Source organism: Antechinus flavipes, chromosome 3, assembly GCF_016432865.1.
Source record: "Antechinus flavipes isolate AdamAnt ecotype Samford, QLD, Australia chromosome 3, AdamAnt_v2, whole genome shotgun sequence".
In the NCBI taxonomy this organism is placed as follows: domain Eukaryota; kingdom Metazoa; phylum Chordata; class Mammalia; order Dasyuromorphia; family Dasyuridae; genus Antechinus; species Antechinus flavipes.
The window spans coordinates 66441662-66465748 of record NC_067400.1 but is presented as its reverse complement, the minus strand read 5'-3'; the positions used below and the strand labels follow the sequence as shown (position 1 = coordinate 66465748).

At 38.4% G+C, this 24087-nt stretch overlaps 1 long non-coding RNA gene across 1 annotated transcript; it reads right to left on the bottom strand.

The window, feature by feature from the left end:
* Positions 1 to 270: 270 nt before the first annotated feature.
* LOC127557758 (uncharacterized) lies at positions 271 to 22909 on the bottom strand. Its single transcript, XR_007952619.1, has 3 exons — positions 22676 to 22909; positions 16178 to 16269; positions 271 to 439 (listed from the first exon to the last, which is right to left on the bottom strand). It is a non-coding gene; the product is annotated as an uncharacterized LOC127557758 (long non-coding RNA).
* Between the last annotated feature and the right edge of the window lie 1178 nt (positions 22910 to 24087).

The window sequence follows — 24087 nt, the reverse complement described above, 5'->3', positions numbered from 1 at the left end:
ACCCAGCCCAGTTTTAGTCCATCATGCTTATATGCTATATAATTTGTTCATTTTCCAATCGCTGGGCACATTTTTGGTTTCCAGACTCAGACTTGTGCTGCTAATAAGCTGTATGGCTTGGCAGACAGGACCTAAAAAGTCACTTCCTTCCCTGTACTCATGTGTAAAATGAGAACCTTATTCTAGATAGCCATTAAGGTCCCCTCCGGCTCTGACCCTGGAGGAGAATATTACTGATTTCCATTCCATGGAATAATCTGCTTACCAGGGTCCTCAGGAGTAATTGGGACTCCTCTGCTCTTCATGATCCTGGTCCCCCATGATCAGCGTCTTGGGCTCTGTGGCCCTTTTGATCTGTACATGTCTAGACCGGTGCCAATTGATGCCAATTTTGTTAGTGGATGCTCAGGTTTGATACCCGAGGCACACCTTTTTGCTCCTGGAATAGAATTGGCAACATGACTTTTAGTTTGATTAATGATATACCTGCCTGTTCTAAAACATGTGTCTACATGCATGTGCAGAGACAAAGCTTGGGAAAAGTGGCCAAAGTCTCATCCTGTAGTACTGAATTGAAAGTAGACAGATAGAACTTTGTGGCCTTTTGGCAGCATAGAAACAATAGAGTTTATGATCTAGTTAGTGAGAATATCCAGAGATTTCTCCTTTGTCTCTCCTTCCTTGGTTGTGCTGTTTGCGGCAAGTGCAAAAATCTCTAGTTTTGGGGTACGTTTGGGTGTTTGTACATGCAAGCACTCTTAAGACCTTTCTTCAGGTTAACTGCACCCTAGTGCTCTTGCCTATAAAATTTAGGAAATATTTGCCCCTTGGGAGTCACAATTTCTTCCATTGCAAGTGAAATCAATTGGAGGAAAACAACCTTGGCTGGAATGGGGACCCCTCAAGAAAAGTGACCATGGCTTCCTCCCCTGCTTCTCTGCCCCAAACAGTGCCTAAAATAGGTCTGGGCACTCTCAGAGAATGTAATCACAATTTACCTTTAAAGGAAGAAAGGGAAAAGTATAGGTTCTTTTATAATGGAATAGAGTTTAATCAGGGACAATTTAGATGTCTTAACCACTGAAGGAGTTCAGTGATGAGAATGGTGGAGTCCTCAGTGGTTCAGAAGAGGCTTAGGAAATATGGGATCTTAACATAATATTTATGCTCCATATTGGGAAGATACTCAATAAAAGTTTGTAGAAATTAACTGGCTTGAATTGCATTGAACCAAATAGAGAGAGAGACTTCTATGGTCCATGAAATTGAATGAGAAAAATACTTCATTAAATATGTATCAGTAAAATTGGTTTTTTTTTATGTAACATGTATTTTATGTTATGCACTTAAATGCATTATTCTGGGAAAGGACCTATAGGTGGTTTTACCAACTGCAAAGTGGGCACCATACAAAAAGTCGTGAAGAATTCTCCTTTCAAAGGGATTTAGGAGGATCTTGTCAGGATCTTCTTGGATATATGTGCTATGGAAATCCATGTGTGACATTCCATGGAAGAATATTTGGAACATTGTCTATTAAAAGTTAAAGAGTTCCAAGGTTGTGTGAAGGGATGAGCTTTGATGAAGAGATGGACCTCTTTAACATAAACATAGATTGGCATAAAGCATAGGAGAATGGGGGTGGGGTGGGTTTATATCAAAGAATTTTGAAATCTAAAAAAGGGAATTTTTCTGCAGATGATGATAGTGATTCAAGGAGGGGAGACTCAGAGATGTAAATGCAAAATAATTTGGCGATAAGGGGAAGGACAAATCAATAACAACTTGAGGAATCAATAAAAGTCTTTTATAGGAAGGAAATAGTCTTTGAACTGAGATTAGGAAGGAGATAGAGAGAAGCAGAAGTAAGGAGGGGGAGCTTTCCAGGCATATGTGGGGAGACTGGACATGGAATGTTGGGTATGGGCTACATAAAATTGGAATATAGAGCATAAGGTAAAAACAATGTAGAATCACATTGAGTGTTTACTTCTATTGAGGAGACCCTGCTACTTCATCCTGGAATGGTTCTAATCATAAGGAAAGTTTTCAATCTATTGAGCTGAAATGTGATATGATGGTAAATATTTAACAACTGGGGGGTGTGAAGTGTAAATAGCATGTGCCTTTAAGTTTAATCTGAGTTATTCACATTTTCTCTATCACTTTATTAAGCCTATATAATGAACAACACAATAAATCAGGTCCCGATTTGTAGCATTTGCCCATTTCTGAGATATAAATGTCACACTAAAAATTTAACAGTCTCTTTCTAGAGCTAATAGGAGCTGCCTCCAGCACAACCCTGATTGAAATCTACTTTACAATTTGGCAGAGATTAGAGAGGTAATTGGCTTCAAATCAGAGGAATGTATGAAATGGCTTTTATAGAAACATCCCCTTGTGTGGACACACACATGCACACCCCACTGAGACTTCTCTGCCACCCAAGCCTGTCCCCAACTTTCTGGCTTCCTAGGGAGAAGACTCAGATCTTAGCAACTTGAGACTCTAAATGTAGAAGGTTCTTTTACCAGGCTCTGATTCCAACTTGGCTCTCATTCAGGGGAACAGCCTCATGCATTTGTTGCCATGTGTTCATCTTTTGATTTTCCATGGCTAAGGGGCAAAGGGATAGCTGAGGGAATTGAAATTCACAGAGAATCAAAAAACTTCACTTTAGCCAATAGCTTAATCCTCTTCTGACATCAGCCTGACGTTCACCAGAATAGTTGGTGGGGCAGAATTGAGAAAGAAGTGGATTTCCCTTCCTAAACTCATCTTCATCTCTACTCCCCCCACCCCCTCTTATTTCTCCAGAGAGGAACTAGCAATCAGGACAACAGCCAATGAGGAGGGAGGGAAAGGGAGAAGGAGAAGGGTCTGGATGATCCATACACTAGTTTTGCCCTGAGATAATTGAGGATTATCCAAAATGCCTTGTTTGGCTCCACCGCCCCTTTTCAGTTAGGTTCCAAACATCTCTGCAACTGACAACATTTTTACCACACCACAAAACTTTTTCCTACTGACATTTCCCAATTCTTTCTTTCCCAGCCATCCCTTCCTCCTTCTTCTCGTACTCTCTGTTTTGTAAACTTAGGAAAAACCTTATCTGTCACTAGCAAAAATGAATTCCTTTGCCTCACCCTGCAAGTAATCCAGAATCCTGAGGAAGACCAACATAGAGAGAATAAGGAGGATAAACAAAGTTTATCTCATTTACGTATGATGTCTGATTTTTTTCCCTCAAGCACAGAAAACTTTGTTAATTTTCATGGGCTAATTGAAGAAGGAGAAAGTCATTATCAATGTTGTGACATGTAATTTGATGGACAGTCTATTGAGATAAATGGAAAATCTTGCATGTAGATACCAAAAAATCAACTTTACAAATAAAAGATGGTGGAAGAATAGACAGAAATTCTTTTTTAAAAGATTAGGGGTTTTTATTGTACTGTAAGCTCAATGTGAGTCAATCGAAAAAGAAAAAAATCTAGTGTGATTTTGGGCTGCATTATGGGAGGCTTAAAATCCAGAAATAGGGAAGTATGCCATTGTGCTTTGTTCTCATCAGATATATTCTGCAATAAGCTCAGTTCTAGACCCTACAATTTATGAAGAATGGAAAAAGGGGCTGGAATTAATGTTATATGAGGATCAGTTGGGAAAAAATACTAGCAAAGACTTGGGTATAAAAAGAAAACTAAAGACTTGGGAGAAGAGAAAACTAAGGTGAAACATGATAACTGACTTCAAGTAGAAGGAGGTACAAGGAACATTTAGTGCAAGGTGCCAAGAGTCCAATTTTGGCTTATGTTGGGAAAAACTTTCTAATAATTAGAGCTATTACAAAATGTAACAAACCATGTCAATACCGTCTTAGAGTGAAAGTCCTTATGAAAAACACTGTGCACTTGTCTCACTTTGTGTAAAGCTATCCACAGTAGGAGCTTAATAATAAAGTAATAAAGGCTTTCATCAGTTGGAGGATCAATTTCCTCCTAATTATTGATATTTAGGAAGCACTAAAAGGGCCGAGAAGGGCTCGCGAGACATTAGGATGCTCAGGAAAGAGAAACATGAACCAGAAACCCTGAAGGTCTTCCCCTCTCAGATTTATTTATTTAGAGTTTTTTTTTTTTTTGGACTAGGTAAAAGCCTCAACTGCTACCTAGCCTTAATCATTGAATGGGTGAGACCTCAGTCAAACTGAATCTTGTTAAATATTTTAACTTAAAAAGGCCAAGGTCCCTCACTGCATCTAGGGCCATCTCCATTTATCTTGATCTGTATCTAGTCACTGGACGCAAATGGTTCTGGAGGGAAAAATGAGCAGGTGACCTTACCCATTCTTACCTCACTTAAATCCAATTCACTTGCACATCACAGCTTCACCTCCCTTGACGTTATGGTCCTCTTCAAGAATGAGGGACAAACATTTTATCAATGTAGACTAATACCAGATTATCTCCATGCTGATGAGAAGAGACCAATCCACAGGAGGAGGCGTGTTTGTGTGTGTGTGTGTGTGTGTGTGTGTGTGTGTGTGTGTGTGTAAGGACAACATTTTGACTTTTTTACTTTCTTGATTTTTTACTTTTTCACTTTCTTATTTTCTAATTTCCTGGGTCTCTATTCAAGTTGCTCTTCCTCAGTACTTGATATGTGCTAGATGGGCAAACATAAGTGCCAGGACTTGAGAAAATGAAAAGGAGACTGCTAAAAATTACCAGACTGCCACTTCACCAGCCTTAGCTCGAAGAATCCCAGAGCCTCATCGAGGCCATCTGTACCCAAGCAAAAATTTCTCCAGTAATAAACCCAACAAGTGATCATCTAGTCTCTTCTTAAAGGATTTTTATGATACATAATTTTGTCCTAAGAGAGTCCTTTCTACTTTTAGAATCCCTGATTGTTAGAAAGTTTTCCCTTATATTTAATCAGAATCTGCCTTTATGCTCCCAGCCTCTGGGATCAAACAGAAAAAATCTAATCCCTGTTCCTCGTGACAGCCTTCTGAACACCTCAGGATGGCTGTCATATTGCCCTTAAATTTTTTTCCTCCCACAGGTGATCTGTCCTTAGTTCTTTAACATGTTCTAGTACAACATCATAGGCTCCAGTCTTCCCATTATCAAACATCTACTCTATTAGCAAATATACAGTCATTAAACACTGACTATGTTTGTTGATGTCTGATAATGTACCTAGAGATGCCTGAAAATGCATAAAACACCCTAGATGAGGTCTGACCAGGGCAAAATAATTGCAAGACTATCTATCACCTGCCTGGTGCTGGACACTCCAGTGCTTTTGAGGAAAAGTTCTGGATACTCTATTTCTATTAACACAGCCTGAGATTGAATTAGTTCTTTGGCTGCTGTGTCAGGTTGGTGACTCATAGTAAGCTTGCATTCCACTGAAACCCACAGATCTTTTTTTCACACAAACTGGCTGTCTGGCCATTTCTTTTTCATTCTGTACTTGTGTAATATTAAAAAAAACCAACTCAAGTGTAGAAACTTTACATTTATACACAGTTTCATTTTATTAGATTCAGCCCATCTGTTCAGCCTTTCGCAATCCTTTCGGATTCTAATTCTATCATCCAACATTTTATCTTTCTCTTCCAGTTTCACATAATCTGCAAATTTGATAAGTACACAGATCTAGTCTTTCAACAAAGTCATTGACAAAAATGTTGATCATCCTGGACCTAAGGAAAAGATCCTTGAGATGCTATCAGAGACTTGTTTCCCAGTTGACATCAATTTATTGATGATTTCATTCATTATGATCAAGTCATTGATGTAGGTCTGAATCTATCTAAAGTTATCTAGTTATGGGCTTTATGATCATGTGGTCCATGTCTCCCTATCTTGACTAAGGATTACGATAGATTGTCAATTCTTTGTTGAAATTCAGATATATCTCTAGCATCTATTGGCCAACTAGTCCATCAACCCCATTGGAGAAGGAAACAAAGTTAGTCTAGCATTATCTGTTATTGATGTGACCATTGATGACTTTGTGTGATAAATGCTTCTCTTTCTAAATGGTCACAAATCATTCCTTTATGAACTCAGTAGTGTTGGAAAGGATAGGACAAGAAATAGATTCAATGCAAAGTACATGTGGAACAACCTATGAGAGACTAATGTTCTTTTGATCAATGACTCTCCGACTCTTCTTTCTCCCTGACTTTTTCTATCCATTACACTATTCTCATCTACCCAGCAACTTGGAGAGACAATGAAGAAAGACACAAAGTGCATTTTGTCCTACTTGAAAAACAAAGAACTGAAAAATTTAAAAAGCATTTTAATTATTTTCAAGGTTTGAATCCGTGAGTGGACAATAGCTAGGGTGCTGGTGGAAGCGGGCTTTGGTTGATCCCCAAATTGTTCAGTTTTAGAACCATAAAATTCAGAGTGAAGCAACTATGATGAGAAAAGGTGAAAAAAATGAGAAGAAGATAGAGTGGGGTTAGAGCCTATGCCTGGCACTCAACAAATACTTGTTGATTGATTGATGAATACACTGGAAGTAACACTGGGCTGGAAGTCTTGTAAGAAACCTGGGTTCTAAACTTGGCTTTGGCCCCTATAGCTGGCTATAGCTAACCACTTGGAGAGGTTACTTCATTTTTATGGACTTCAGTTCTCTCCAGTGACCAGTGCTGGAATAAGTGGGGACCAAGTTAAAAAAGAAAGAAGTTAGAGAGGAGGAAGAACAGATGAACTCATAGGATCAAGAGCTGGGAGACACTAAATAATCTGTTTTTAGATCCCATTTTTTTCAGATGGGAAAACTCTGAAGGATGGGGAGAGAAGGGCAGAGGGAGAATTCTCTTTCCCCTTCACTCTTCTCTGGTAGACTTGATGGGTGTGTGATGTGTGCATGTTGGAAAGGGGGCAGTCAGTGTGCTTATTGGCCAGATTCTGCTAGCGCAGCAGCTTTTTATTATTCCTTTCTCTTCCTCCCCTCTCTCCCCCTTGAGGGGTAGTGCTGGTGGTGGGGAATTGATGAGTAGTGCAGGAGCTGTCCCCAGCTGGACTTCCTTCTTACCTCTGGGAGCCTTGTCCTGCCAACATGACTTCTGTTCCATGTGAGTTGGGTTCCTCTCTCCTTCCCAGCACACCCACACCCACATGTCACTCTGTCTTTTTTTTTTTTTTTTTTTTGCTTTCCCTTTTTTCCCCCTCTCCATTCCTCCCCTTTTCTCCCCTCCCCCCCAATTCTCAGAACTTGCTCCCATTGGATTCCAGGAAATGGCTGGTGCAACTTTGAAACTAAATCCCCTTGGAATCCTGGTTGTATATAGTTTATTTCTTCCCCTCCCCTCCTCATGGTGTCCTTGACAGGCTGGGTCTAGTTTCTGTGGAACGTGACCTGGCCTGGCCTGCCATGGGCCACACGGATGTGGACCTCTGTACTTTGGCAAGCAATTTGCCTGCCCTCCCCTCCCTGTCCTCAATCTCAAAAGGGGAATTCTGGCTCCTTCAGGCTCTCCTCTCCATCCCGGCTCACACCCCCAAGTGACCCTGGTCTCATAAACTCTCTTGTTTCTGGGCAAGGCTGGGCCGGGCAGGGTTGCCGAACTGCTTTTCAGACCAAATTAGAATTTCCTTTATTATCACTAAGGAGACTGAGGCAGTTACATCCATTCTCTTTTCCAGGTATCATCCTACACCCTACCTATCACTGAAGGATCTCCAGGGAAGGGAATGGAGTAATATTTCTGACAGCATACTCCAGGGGAGGGAGAGGAGGTAATAAGCAGATATTTATCAAGTGCCTACTATGTGCCAGGGAGGCGACAGTCAGATGGCACAGTGGTTAGAGTGTCAGATTGTGAGAAAGAGTTTTCTTCCTGAGTTCAAATCCAGCCTCAGCTATGTGGCCCTAGGCAAATAAATCACTGAACTCTGTCTGCTTCAGTTTTCTCATCAGTAAAATGAACTGGAGAGAATAGTGACAAAACTACTTCAGGATTTTTGCCAAGAAAACCCCAAATGGGGTCATGAAGAGTCAAATATGACAAAAATGACTGAAAAACAGCAGCAATGTGCCAAGCACTGTGCTAAGTCCTTTACACACAGAATCTCATTTATTTGCATTCCCAGCCTTCCAGGGAATTTCTTTTTGCTTTCTAACTCAGAGGAACTAATTAAGCTTATGCTGTTTGTTCTTCAATGGTCAGAAACCTCCCTACTGGTTATATAGTGCACTTTAGGTGCACTTTTTCCTGGAGAAAAGAAGAACCAGATATTCTGTCGGTACCATATAGCTTCTTACTGAGACTGACAAATAGACGATAGATAGATAGATAGATTTAGGCAGAGATAAATAGATGATAGAGATAGATCATAGATATGTGATAGATGATAGAGATAGATGATACATGATAGGTGATAGAGATAGATACATGATAGATACATAGATATAGATAGAGGATTAATAGATATGTGATAGATGATAGATTGAGAAAGAGATAAATGATAGAAAGGCTAGAGATAGATGGCAGAGATAAATATAGATGATAAATACATATGTGATAGAGGATAGAGATAGATGATACTTGGTAGGTAATAGAGATAGAGGTAGATATATGATAGATACATAAGATATAGATAGATGATAAATAGATATGAGGCAAATGAGAGATTGAGACAGAGATAAATGATAACTAGATAGGATAGAGATAAAATGACAGACAGAAAGATAAATATAGATAGATAATAATAGATATGTGATAGATGATAGATAAATAGATGGATGATAGATAAAAGATATAGATGATAGATATGTGATAAGATAGATGATAAAGAGATGGATGATAGATATGTTATAGATGGATGATGGATAGAAATGATATAGATGATAGATATGATAATAATAGATAAATAGAGAGATAGGTGATAGAGGTAGATAATAATTCTCTCTATATATAAATATGAAAGAGAGATAGATGATAAATTCATATGATTGATAGATGAAAGATAGACAGATTATATATATATATATAATAAATAGCTGAGTAATAGATAGATGGGTGGATGAATAGATGGATGGATAGATAAATGATGATAGTGAAACATCATGCTAAGAACTTTTGAATATAAAGAAATCCTAGGACCTTAGACATGAGCTAATTTGTCCAGGACCACATGGCTAGTCAACAGAGGAGTTGGGATTTGCCTTCAGGTTTCTTGATTCATAATTTAATGTTCCTGTCCTGCCTGACATAGTCAATTCTCATCTAAACATTGAATTCTAAACTTGGTTCTTCTTGAACATTTTTAAAGGGAGTGCATTTCTGCCAGGGAGTTTTCTGGAAAACAAATAACATGTATACCAGCCTAATCATTAAGTTTAGGTCTCCTTCTGGTCCTAAGCTTGTGTTATTTTTGGATTTATAATTGTATTGATGTGTAGGAGAGTCTTGGTGAGGAACATCTTTTGTTCAAGAAAGAATGATATGTGCTATGCAACTTAGAAACTTAAGAGTTGCTGGAGAAACCAGGCGTTAAAAAATGTTGTCCAGAGTTTCATAGCCAGAAGATGTCAGGAGCGGAACTTGAATCCAAGGCTTCATGGTTTTAAGATCAGTTTTCTTTCCTCTAGCTTATACGTGCTAAAGTCCAAGTCCCTCCTGGAGTTTGGGCCACTTATATTGGGCCGAATCATATTAGAAGTATGGTATAGTGGACAAAGCACTAGACAAGGAATCAGAAAGACTGATGTACTTACCTCAGATATTTACTACCTGTGTGATCCTGAGTAAGTTACTTTCCTTATTTAGCTTCAGTTTTCTCATCTGTCAAATGAGGAGGTTTAGGCTCAAAATCCCTGTCAGTTCTGTAGCTATAAACTATGATCTGGGTCAAGTAATTTCTGGGCCTGATGTATCAAATAAGTAAAACTCAGTAACCCCTAGGACCCCTAAGGTGCTCTCCAGGCATGGATCTTTAACAAAGAGTTTTTGTACTTAAGGAAAATGTTCCAAACCATAGTACTGAGGCAAACATGAATAGGAGGACCTTGAGATGAGTGGGGGGAAGGGAGGAGGAGAAGGATACTAGTAGGAAGACTCTAATAGTGGGAAGAAGAAAGAAGGAGACTGAAAGGAGAGGAAAGAAGGCGAATTTATCCATCTCGCTCTTGTTCAGTAGCTTCCTAATTTAACTAATCATTTTTACTAAACTAGCTGGGTTGCCATCTCCCAAATAGTTGCAAACACTCTCAGAGTCCTTAAAATTTAATGTCTGGGGGTAGGGGGGAGAACCTCAGTCTCTATAGTCTACTTAAGGCTCTAGAATATGTTTTCTCCAGGATGTCCTGCTCATGCTCTCTGCTTTCTTACACTAATGAAGAGTCTCTAGTAGGAGTCCTCAAACTTTTAAAACAGGGGGCCAGTTCACTGTCCCTCAGACTGTTGGAGGGCCAGACTCTAGTAAAAACAAAAACTTTGTTTTGTGGGCCTTTAAATAAAGAAACTTCATAGCCCCAGGTGAGGGAGATAATCGTCCTCAGCTGCTGCATCTGGCCCGCAGGCTGTAGTTTGAGGACCCCTGGCAGAGGAATAGGTTTTAGGTGCCTATTGGGATAGCTCTGTAAAATGCTAGAAAAAACTCTACTTGTCCTGTCTTCCCAGGAGTTACCTAGGGTGACATCAATGAATAACCCTTCAGCATCCCCATTCCTGGCCACTCAGTCAACAGCTGGGCACACTGCAAAGAGACAGAAGAGCAGGGATCCCTCCAGAATGTCACCACCACCCTCCTGGACAACATCTGCCCAATGAAGGCAGGTTCACAGAATCTGTGTGTTTACCTGCTCGAGGAACTATTGTTTATAGATACAGAGAAACAGAATTACTTTTAAACAGAAACAGAAACAGAGGACTTTTAAAAATCATCTAGTCCAAGGGTCCTTAATTTAGGACTTCTGAAGACAGTTTTAAAAATTCTAAATATTTTTGTAACTTTCTGCATAATCCCATGCATTAATGCATTTAATGCCATTTTTGTGAGGATTGCATTGACTTCTCCAGGCTGACAAAGGGGTCGTGACACAAAAAAGATCAAGAAACATCCCAGTTGTTGGGACAAGTACTGATAATACCTGAATACCTGACTTTCTGTCTAGAGTTTTAGGGTTTCAAAGATGAGAAATGTGGCCATAAAGATTGTGATTTACTTAATGCCATAGCCCTGTACATACTGTGGGGAAATGTAGGAAGACTTCAATTTATCAGAACCCAAATGCCTGGAATCTTCAGTAACTGGATTTAAACAAATTACCTTTTGTTTCTATATTAAAGAAGTAAATTATAAGAAAAGAAGCTGATAGCAAAGATTTCTTTAAGGAAAAAAACCCAAAACAAAACACAACATTTAGTAAGTGATATGTTATGGTATAGAGAGCAGTGGATTTGACCTCAGAGACCCTGGTTTTGAATCCAAACTCTGTCATTTGTGAGTTTTGTGATTTTTGGCAAGTTACTTTCCCTAACTAGACCTCAGCTTCCTTTTCTGTAAAATGAAGGGTTTCAGCAATGCAGTTCAACAAACCTTAATCAGTACCTACTACTTCCTGACCATTGGTGCTAAATCACGATAACTTGGATTTCCTCTTAGGAACCACTCCAGATTTTGGTATATGAGCTTTCACCTTACCTTCTTCCAAGGCAAATCTCTACTTCACTTTTTTTGGCTGCTTCCCTTTAACCTATATACACCCTCAAAATCTCTTATTCCTTCCCTTCCCATTTCCATCCAAAATCTCTACTACCCTTTGTGGTAGTAGATACATACGCTTTTGAGAAGGTTGCCTTCAGTAGATGCTTCCATTTTTTCCCTCTCACTCTCATCTCCTTATCATTTGGCTTTTGACTTCATTATTCACCTAAAACTATTCTTTCCAAAGTTACCAGTGATCACCAAATTCAATGGCGTGTTTTTTTTTTATCCTTATTCTTTTTGACCTCTGTAAGTTTTGAACCCATCATTCACCTATTTCTTAATACTTTCTCCTCTAGATATTATTGTTTTCTGATTTTCCTCTTACTATCTGACTGTTCATTCTTAATCTCCTTTTACTGGTTCCTCATTAAGTCACACCCTCCAACTATAGATGTCCCATAGGATGCTTTCCTGGTCCTCTTCTCCCTCTACCTGACATCTGATCTTGGATGTGATTATTATCTCTATGCAGATAATTTTCTTTTTAAAATTATTTAATATTTTCCCCACTTACATTCAAAACACAATTTTTACATTTGTTTTTTAAGATTTTTGAGTTCTTGGTTCTTTCCCTTATCCCTCCACAATTAAGAAACCACATGTGAAGTTATATGTGGATAATTTTCAAATCTATTTTTTGAGACCTAACTACTCTGCTGACCTCCAATTTCTCATCTCTGAATAGCTTTCAGTTATCTCAAACCTGCTATCCAGACATCTTAAAATTAAGGTATCAAAAACTATACTCATTATCTTTCCCCCTAAACTTTCCTCTTCTAACTTCCTTACATTGTTAAGGGAACTACCATGTTCTTAGTCTTCTAGGCTTACAACTTAAGTATCATTTTTAACTCTTATTAATTTTTTATATGCATGTACATATACCCTCACTCTCACACACACACACACACCATATCTAATCTGTTGCTGTCACTTTTACCTTTGAAATGTCTCTTGAATATGCTTTAAAATCACTCTATGCTTGGAATATTGAAATAGCCTAATTAAGAGTCTACCTCTCTTCACAATCCAGTTCAATTCTAATAGGTAAGTAGTGCAAGCATTATTATTATTTATGCATTTACAAATGAGAAAACTGAAGCCTTCCAGGAGATATTTACTCCAAGGGATCAGAGTTAGTAAGTGACAAAACTTGATTTCAAACTCAGGTCTTCTTGTTTCAAATTTGATGCTCTGAGTCTAATTTAATAATAGTTTATTTTCCCAATCCTAATAATAATAACAATAACAATCTACTAAGCACCTGATATGTTCAAGGAATTTTAATAAATCCTGGGATACAGAAGCAAAAAATAATAATAATTTCCACCCCCAAGAAGTTTACATTCTTTTCTCTGTCTCCCTCTTTCTTTCTTTCTTCCTCCTCTTCTTCTACCCCAATTAAATATCTGGAAGATAATTTCAGGAAGGAGGAATCACAGTTATGTGGAAGATAGATTGAAGAGGTAACAAACTGGAAATAGTCAACTTGGAGGCTTTTGCAATAGAGATGTTAGCAGGCTTGAATTGGGGTTACAGAGAGAGGAAGATGGATGGGAATGAGAATTGTGGAAGTAGAGCAGACAAAACCTGGCTACTGATGAGATATGGCAGAAGCAAGGGGAGAGTGGAAGGAAGAAGATGATGCAATGATTTGAAAATAATAACCAGAATGATAGTGGTACTCTCAAAAGAAAAAAAAGGAATTGGGAGGAAGAGCTAAAGGGGAACATTCTATTTTAGTTGATGATAAGTTGAGATATTGAAGGTTATTTAGATATAAATGTTCAAGAGTTGCTTGCTTATATGGAATTGCCATAGAAAAGACATCTGGGTCAGTTCATATAGATTTGGGAGCCATCTGCTCAGACATGATAATTGGTTCCATAGGAATGGAGTCACCAAGGAAGAAAATATAGAGAAAGAATAAAATAAAGTCCAGTGTCTTGGGGTACAGTGAAATGGAGGGGAATGCACCCACTGAAGTGTGAGAGATGAATGAAAATCCAACAAGAAGGACCAGGAATGAGTGATCAGATTGGTAGGAAGATAAGAAAAGTGTCTTTTCACGGAAGTTAAGGGGGCAGTTTTCCAGAGTAGATGGTAAGTGATTGTATAAAAAACTTCAGAGAACAAGTGGAATATAACACTGGATTTAACAATTAGGAGATTGTTGTCTGACTATAGGCAATTCTCAATAAAGGGGTTGTCAAGCAGATTGCAAGGGGTTGAGATTTGAGCGGGTGATGATAAAGTAGGTGGAGGCAGCCAACATAGATGGACAATTGAAAATGGGAAAGAGATAAAGAGGGGACAAAGAGGAAAGATCCCAGAGGAGGGGATGAGATCTCCAGGGCACAGGTGGCCTTGCAAGAACTACTATTTCTTTCTCAGAGACTGGAGGAAAAGAATGAGAGAATGGGGTAACATTGTAGAGGAGTTTTAAGATTTGGAGTAGGGAGGAAAAGAAGAACTCACTAGGGATTTTTTTTTTCATAAAAATCAAAGGCACTATCTTCTGCTGAATATGTTTCATGGTGGTTTAGGGGACTCAGAGGAAAGGACAAAGAATTGTTGTAGTGAGAAGTGTGACCAAGAATCAATTAGGATTTTTTTTTTTAAGCAAGAGAACTATAGAGATTGAATGTGGATCAAAACATAGTATTTTCACTTGTTGTTCATTTACTTGTTTTTTCCTCTTCTTGTTTTCTTTCACTATTTGGTCTGATTTTTCTTGTGCAGCATGATGAATTTGGAAATATGTTTAGAAGTATTGCACATGTTAAGCCTATAATGGATTTCTTGCTGTCTATAGGAGGGATGGAGGAGGGAGGGAGAAAAATTTGGAACACAGGATTCTGCAAAGGTGAATGTTGAAAACTATCTTTGAATATATTTGAAAAATAAAAAAGAAATTAGAATCTTCTAAAATAAATATAAACTGAGAGGAACAGGAGAGCTAAACATTAAAATATAAAATTGTTTGCCATACTGCAATGAATGTCTAATAGAGCTAATCTAATATAAATTTGTAGCAAACCTACTTGGCACATGTAGAATCTTGGGTAGGGATGGAGTCCCACAAAGACTGAATAGTGGGATTGGAGTTTAGAAAGGCATAAATAATGTCCCCAGTGGGATAATATATTGTTGAAATATAGGTTTGAAATTGTGAAGGATGAAAATTGAGGTCAGATCAGGAGAGATGTACTGGGTAGGAAGATTAGGATGAAGTGGTAGGTAAGCAACAGATTGTGATCAGAAAGGGGATATTTGGTTCATGAAGATATAGTTATGGATGACAGAGAAATCTAAGACATGGTCATCCCTCTGGGTGACCAAGATGCCCTGAATATAGAGATCACGGTAGTTGATTATCCAGGATGTTTGAGGGGGTATCAATGTCTGTCTTGAAGTTCTTTATGAGGTTAGGTTCTGGGATATTTAGGAAGTCTGAGAATCAGGTATACTCGATTTCTTGAAATAAGAGGGTGAGAAAACTGGATGTCTGTAGACTAGGTGAAACAGAAAGATGGAGTGAACCTGTGGGGAGAAGTTTGAAGGTGAGAGTGGCAGGGCAAGGTTTTGGAAGGGTCATTCTAAAGAAAAAAGCAGATCAGTTGCTCCAATTGGCCTAGGGAACTGGTGGATATGAGTAAAGGAGAAATCTCACTCAAGAAGGTGGCCAGGGATGGGCTGGCTCAAGAAGGTGGGCCAGGTTTCTGTGAACTCAACATGGTGGAAAGAATGTATATAAGAAAAGGGGAAGATTATGGTGGGGTTGGAGAGGAAAAGTATAAAATGCAAACAAGGCAAAGAAGGCTAGAACCTGGAGAGGGAGGCGGCTCAACTGGCTAATGATGAGAGAGGAAATAAAGAGGAAAGTGGCTTTTTCCCTTGACAGGCTTAACTCTTAATCATAGGGATTAGAGGAGGAGGAAATGGGAATTTGCAAGGCCTAATATTTTAACTTTTAAGACCCTTTCCAGCTATAACAGTCTATGTTCTGTATCCTTCAACCTTTAACTTTCTAATATCTATGAAATTATGGGTAAGAAAACTAGGGATAAGGAGATCTAGGTTCTGAACTTGGTATATGCAGGTTGTGCTAGGGAGGAGATGGAGGGAAGGTGGGGTGAGAAAGACTCAGTTTTCCTTCCCCGCCTGGACACTATCTGAAATCTTATTAACCAAGAGATTTAATTTTTAAAAAATTTGTGTCTTTAGTCATTGGTCTAGGCCATTCTTTCTGTTCCCAGTTACACCATCTCCTCCCCCAACCCTCCTCCCTACCACTATGCATTCTGCAATCAGCCTTCTCAGCCTCCCAGTGTTATCTGTCCCTGAACAGATAGCAAATTAATTGGTCTAATCAGCTAGACAGGACTAGCTGGCTCCAAGGAGGTCTGCCCATGGTGCCAACTCACATGGCTGTCCCTTTTCTCTTGGCTCCCATCTCCATCCATATCTTTTTAGTAGCTCCTCTCCTCTCCTTCTCTTGAAAAGCTCAATTCCTCTCCTGCAAAAAAGAAAAAAAGAACCTAAAAATCACTTTCTCCTTCCTTTTCAACCTCCAGTTCCTTTATCCTAGCAAAGAGATAAGAAGAGAATTTCTAAGCCTTCTGGGAAAACCAGAATGGTTAAGTGGGTCTGTATCAAGGTCACAAGGACAAAATTGGACCTGAATTATCAGAGGCACTCTATAACAATATGTCTTTGTATTTATCAACAGCAATCATGAGAATGAAGATACTTTGTGTGTTATTATAGATACCTTTTCTTTGGATTTTTTTGAAATCACTTTTAAAGGCTATTGTTTTGTGTTTTCACAGGGACCCTTTGTGGTTCAATGTGTGTGTGTGGGACTGGCAGAGAGGAGTCTTCCCATTATATTGAAGGGATAACTGAGTTAAAGAAGAATAAAATTCACTGATTTTCCTGAGGGCACTCAGTGAATTGTTAGATTGAGTAGAGTTTTAATCTCTAAAACTGGGTACAATATATGAGAAACCATATTGTTCAATGACTATCAGAGGACTATTGGACTATTGGGCCAGATGTGCCTGCCAGGTGTTCTTTCTGGATTTAGTGAGACTAGATCAGCTAAGATTTTTTTCCCCTTCCTTGGGAACTGATCATTACTTAGCCCAGACATGACAACTGGCTTTTGCGGTCATGAGAGAGATCAAGAATCAGTCTCTAAAACAAATGGATTTTCTTTCCCCTGCCTTTTATGTTTGCTTTGCAAGGGATTTGCATGGGACTATGTGTCCATGTGGTAAACTCTCTCTTTTTTTTTTTTTTTTTTTTTTTTTTTTTATTCTATTTTTTTTTTATTTTTTTATTTTTTTATTTTTTAATAATAAATTTTATTTTATTTAATAATAACTTCGCATTGACAGAATCCATGCCAGGATAATTTCTACACGACATTATCCCTTGCAATCACTTATGTTTCGTTTTTTCCCCTCCCTCCCTCCTCCCCCCCCCCCCAGGATGGCAAGCAGTCCTATATATGCTAAACATGTTGCAGTATATCCTAGATACAATACATATTTGCAGAACCAAACAGTTCTCTTGTTGCACAGGGAGAATTGGATTCAGAAGGTAAAAATAACTCGGGAAGAAAATCAAAAATGCAAATAGTTCACATTCATTTTCCAGTATTCCTTCTTTGGGTGTAGCTGTTTCTGTCCATCATTTCTCCAATGAAACTCAGTTAAGTCTCTTTGTCAGAGAAATCCACTTCCATCAGAATACATCCTCATACAATATCGTTGTCGAAGTGTATAATGATCTCCTGGTTCTGCTCATCTCACTTAGCATCAGTCCATGTAGGTCTCTCCAAGCCTCTCTGTATTCATCCTGCTGGTCATTCCTTACAGAGCAATAATATTCCATAACATTCATATACCACAATTTACCCAGCCATTCTCCAATTGATGGGCATCCATTCATTTTCCAGTTTCTAGCCACTACAAACAGGGCTGCTACAAACATTTTGGCACATACAGGTCCCCTTCCCTTTTTTAGTATCTCTTTGGGGTATAAGCCCAATAGAAACACTGTTGGATCAAAGGGTATGCACAGTTTGATAACTTTTTGGGCATAATTCCAGATCGCTCTCCAGAATGGCTGGATTCGTTCACAACTCCACCAACAATGCATCAATGTCCCCGTTTTCCCGCATCCCCTCCAACATTCATCATTGTTTTTTCCTGTCATCTTAGCCAATCTGACAGGTGTGTAGTGGTATCTCAGAGTTGTCTTAATTTGCATTTCTCTGATCAATAGTGATTTGGAACACTCTTTCATGTGAGTGGTAATAGTTTCAATTTCTTCATCTGAAAATTGTCTGTTTATATCCTTTGACCATTTATCAATTGGAGAATGGCTTGATTTTTTATAAATTTGAGTCAGTTCTCTATATATTTTGGAAATGAGGCCTTTATCAGAACCTTTAATTGTAAAGATGTTTTCCCAGTTAGTTACTTCCCTACTAATCTTGTTTGCATTTGTTCTGTTTGTACAAAGGCTTTTTAATTTGATATAATCAAAATTTTCTATTTTGTGATTGGTAATGGTCTCTAGTTCATCTTTGGTCACAAATTTCTTTCTCCTCCACAAGTCTGAGAGATAAACTATCCTATGTTCCTCTAATTTATTTATAATCTCGTTCTTTATGCCTAGGTCATGGACCCATTTTGATCTTATCTTGGTATGTGGTGTTAAGTGTGGGTCCTTGCCTAATTTCTGCCATACTAATTTCCAGTTATCCCAGCAGTTTTTATCAAATAATGAAATCTTATCCCAAAATTTAGAATCTTTGGGTTTGTCAAACACTAGATTGCTATAGTTGACTATTCTGTCTTGTGAACCTAACCTTTTCCACTGATCAACTAATCTATTTCTAAGCCAATACCAGATGGTTTTGGTGACTGCTGCTTTATAATATAATTTTAGATCAGGTACAGCTAGACCACCTTCATTTGATTTTTTTTTCATTAATTCCCTTGAGATTCTCGACTTTTTATTGTTCCATATGAATTTTGTTGTTATTTTTTCTAAATCATTAAAATATTTTCTTGGAAGTCTGATTGGTAGGTAAACTCTCTCTATGCTGTAGACCAGAATTAAGGGAATCTGAACAAAGGGAGGTGGGAAATAAGAAAAGGAGGTGAGGATGAAGTGAAGAAGAAGGTACTTCTGATCTTTGAAAATTATCTGCTTGAGCTATTTGGAGAATTTCCCCTAAGTCATTCCATCAACTAGTCAACAAGTATTTGTTATGCAACTATTACATGCTAGGTTCTGTACATTAATGAAAATAAAAAAGTCCTTCCTTTCAAGGAGCATATATTATAATAGAAGAGACAACATGTACATATTTGAGTATACTTTTTGCTCCCTAATATTATTTCAGCTCATCTCTTTTCCTATATCTAGATTGCACTTTTTCCTCTTTACCTATTTAAATAAAAAGCCCAATTCAAATGTTCAATCCCAAAGCCTTCCCTAACCCTCAGGCTACCTACTATGAATATCCCTTTTGGATCTCATAACAATTAGTTCTGCAATTGCAATTTCAGCTAAATTCAGTATCTCTTCTTTCTCTTAGCACAATACTCATACCCAGTGTAGTACTTGATAAGTGTTTTTCAAATGAACAAATTTCTGAAAGGTATTTGGTGGAGTTTTCACCAAACTAGGCAATAGCACCTCTGGCTCCAGTCTACTTTTCTGGGCTTATTTTACAACATGTCGTTTTCAGACATGTCTGACTTTGTGACACCATTTGGGAAGATCACTGGAGTGTTTTGCTATTTCCTTCTCCAGATCATTTTACTGATGAAGAAACTGAGACAAATAGGATGAAGTGACTTGTCCAGGAGTGTCTGAGGCCGTATTTGAATTCTGGAAATTGAGTTTTCCAGACTCTATTGTGCCATCTAGCTGCCCTAAATCAACGTTAGGATTAGGAGATTTCACAGACTCCCTATCTTATACTTTACGATAACCTTGTCTACCTGATGTTCCCTGTACTCAGAATTCCATTCCTGCCACCATCTCTATGCTTTTTTTAAGCTGTTTGTCCCTTTCCTTTCCAAACACTTCTTGGAATCCTTAGCTTCTATCAAGCCTCATCTCAGCTCTTTCCTTCTATGGGAAGCCCTTTCTCACTCTCCTAATCACCAGTGCTCTCTTCCTCCTCTTGCCATTTTATGTGGACTTTTTTGTGTATATAGAGTATCCCAACTCCACTCCCACCTACAAGCCTCAGGTGAATGTAAGGTCCCTAAATATTGAATTATTTTTATTTTTTAATCTAAGCTCAGCTATTTACTGTAACTGTGCTCTTGGTGCCTCTGTAAAAAGCAGGCAGTGCTCCTTGATCTATACCTTTCAGTTTGTGAGAAGTGATCATTGTAAGGAAAACACCATATCATAGTAAGCCTTTGTGATTTTTTTACGAGTCGTAGGATGCTGAGATGAAGGATGCTGGGATGCAGTCCTTTGGGATAATGACTCCGTGTCTTTCTGGACTTCATCCTAGAACAGATGGGCTCCCCGTGGGCCACAGCCCCTAACTGAGGCTGGCAGGTGTACAATGTGTCCATTTGGGCATTACAAAAAATGCCCAAGCTGTTAAATTCAAGTAGCAGTATGTCATTGGCATATGTATTCCATCCAATTTGCAGATAATTGCTGCCTTAATTGATGTATGTAGACCCATCCATCCTACCTCTTACTTGTCTCCCTGGTGAGGCAAGTTGAGGTTCATGAATGAAGTTCTGGCACTTACTGTAATGACCAGCCTGATGCTCCAATTCCAGTTCTGGAGCCAAAGCGTCGGGACACTTTGCTGCAATCCTATTGCTGTCCCGAGGAAGTAGAACAGCAGAAGGAGGGAGGGAAGGGAGGGAGGCAATGCTTGAGCAATGTTGTGGGAGCAGATCAGATTGTCACAATGTTCAGCTACTTAATCATCCTTTCCAATACATTTTTGTTGCCAAGCTCAAGTTGGGGTGGAACATGGCAGCCATCTCTTCCTCTGTGGGGATCCCCTGTTCAGGAAGGGCCAGTCACTTTCAAAGACACTTTCCAACACTTTCCAAATCAGTTAGGATATTTCCATATTTCCAAAATAAGTTAGGAAATATATTTTCCAATGTGATATTTCTCTTTTTTAGGTTGAGGAGTCCAAGAAGCAGTATGGTCTAATGGAGAGACACCTGACTCCTGATTCTATTATTGAATACACAAATACTTAATACATACTTAAATACAAAATCAGAACCTCTCTGAACCTCAGTTTTCTCATCATAAAATGAAGGCTTGGGGCTAGATTGTCTCTAAGATTCTTTCTACTTCTCAGTCTAATAATCCTCTTCTTCACTTCACAGGGAATGAGTTTCCCTATCTGAAAAATAAAGCCTTAAGTGCCATTAAATGTAACAGACTCCAAAAGAGAACCCATTGCTTTCCCTAATAAATCCAATCTTCTTCTTCCCTTTCTTATTTCTGTTGAGGGCACAATTATTATTTCAGTCACCCAGAGTCACACCTTCCTTTTCAATTTCTCTGACTCTCCATAATCAATCCATTGTTGGGTAGATTGGCTGACTGCAGATTCTCCCTTCATCACTTTGCTTCCAGCTCTTTTTTCCTTTCATTCATCATGTTGCCTCTGAATAATGGGCATGGTCTCCCATTTGGTCTCTCTCATCTCATTCTCCTTCAATCCATCTCTCATTAGGGCCAAATTCATATTTCTAAAAGTCTGATTGTACCATTCCTCTGCTCAAGAAGTCCAGGTGGCTATCTATTACCTCCAGAATAAAACACCCATCTTTTTGGCCTTTAAAACTCATTACAGAGCCTGGCTCCAATCCATCTGTCCAAACTGATTTCACATTACTCCATATTATACACTTCATGTTCCCAAACATGCTGACTTACTAGCTGTTCCCTGCATGCATATTCTAATTTTTTTTTGTGTGTGTCTGAATCTTTATACAGACTGTTCTGGAATCCTTAGCTCTCTTTAAGGCTCATCTAAGGTATCCCTTCTTCCTACAAGAAACTTGTCCTGATCCCATGAGTTTTCCCACACACCATCCCTTGGCCCCAGTTAACTGATCTATATTTTTCATTTAACAGACTTGAAGTCAGAAGACCTGACTGTGATTCTGGTCAATTCACTTAACTTCTGTCTGCATCAGTTTTTTCCTCTGTAAAATGTTAATAATAGCCCCTACTTCCCAAGTTATTGTGAAAATAAAATAAGATATTTTAAAAGCAATTTATAAATCTTAAAATACTACATAAGGTGCTAGTTGTTATCACCACCACCACCAGAATTAATATCATCATCATCAATCACCATTATCATCTGTGTACATGTCATTTTGTTACAGGAGAAATATCAGCTTCTTGACATGGGGGCCATTTTGTTTTTATCTTAACACTTAGTACCTAGTAGGTATTTAATAAATGCTTGCTGAATGGAATTCAATTCAGCCTTATGATATCTCTATAAGCAGGGACATAATTAGAAGGCACTGGAGGAATGAAAGGGTAATTTGCTTGGAATACAAGTCTGATGGAAGAATGCAGAGACAGAGTGGGAAACAAAAAAGTGAGGTATTTTACACAATTTCTCTCATACCAGCCAGGATCATCTGAAACCACACAATGGACCTACCAGGGTCCTAGCCTTCCATCCCTTCTCTTCCATCAAACTTCATCTTTTCTATCCAGAGCAAAATAATTCCCCTGTTCCCAATAATACTAGATGGATGTTCAGAGGCAGTCTTGATGCTTCTCCTTTCTCATTTTCCTTCTATATTTAATCAATTGATAATTTTACACACATAGTATCTCTTTTTTTACTTAGCTACTAAACTATTTAAAATTCTCATCACCTTCTCTATTGGATGTGGATAGAAGACAGGGCTTGTACCTGTGATTTTAATTGGTGGGGGAAGTTCTGGGGATGAAGTTCTATCAATACAAGTAAACACCTTCTTTACAATGTATGTTGTTGATGGTCAGTAGTTTTGCCATGTCTGGCTCTTTGTGACTTCATTTGGGGTTTTCTTGGCAGAGATACTGGAGTGGGTTTATCACTTCCTTCTCCAGCTCAGAGGAGGAAACTGAAGCAAATAGGATTAAGTGATTTGTCCTGGGTTACCCAGCTAGTACCTTAGTACCTGAAACGTATAGTCTTGCAGAATTGCCTAGAACTGCAGTTCTCATGGACTCTTGGGGGCTTCCAAAACTTTTTCATGAGGTCACAAAGTCAAAACTATTTTCATAATAAAACTGAGAAATTATTTGCCTTTTAAGGTACTCACTTTTGTAAATAAAAAGCTACAATAAAAAAACACTCCCTTTCCAACTACATATCTCTGTGAGAATGGATTTTCTTTATATAGTTCAACCAAAACAAAATTGGACACAGAAGCAGATATGAAAATCTGTTTATCTCCTATTAAGCCAGACATTAAAGAGATTTGCAAAAGTATGTAAAATATTTTACCCTATTCTCACTAATTTTGTTGTTTTGGAAAAGTTATTTTCATTAAAATATTTTTTATTTCATATTTATAATGGCTTTATTATTGGTTTTAAAACAAATAACTTAAAAAAATTTATCCATTTTAATTTTTAAGATGACAAAGATATAACAAATATGAACAAAAGTTCCTTGAGATCTTCAACAATCTTTCGGAGTGTAAAAGGGTCTTTAGGACCTGTTGACTTGAGTACTAAGAGACTGAGTGACTTGCCCATAGCTACACAGCCAGTATGTATCAAAGAAACAATTTGAACCCATGTCTCCCTGGCTTCAAAGCCAACTTGGCTCCTAATTTATTTCCCCCAATTCCACTCTTTCTTTTCTCTAAACTATCTAACATACGCCCACCAAATCAATTTTCCTATGTGACCACATTACTCTGCTCTTCCCAATATTGTACTGATTCCATTTCTTCTAGTTAAAGCTTAAACTTCCCAGCCTTGAAGGTCCTATTCTCCACATCTGAATTCCAACTCACATTTCTCACATCCTTCTATAGTCCCTCCTGTGTTTTGCTTTCCAGACAAATGATCTTTTAAGTGGTTCCCTGAAGATGATACTTTATCTTTAGTCTTTACTTAGGGGCAAGCCATTCCCCATACCTTGGAAAGCATTGTACCATGCTCTCTGCTTCCCAGAAGAGCCCTGTTATCTGACAAGGCTTCTCTGTTGTGAATGAGCCTTTACTGATTTCCTTAGTTACAAATCTCTCTCTCTCTCTCTCTCTCTCTCTCTCTCTCTCTTTTTCTCCCTTCT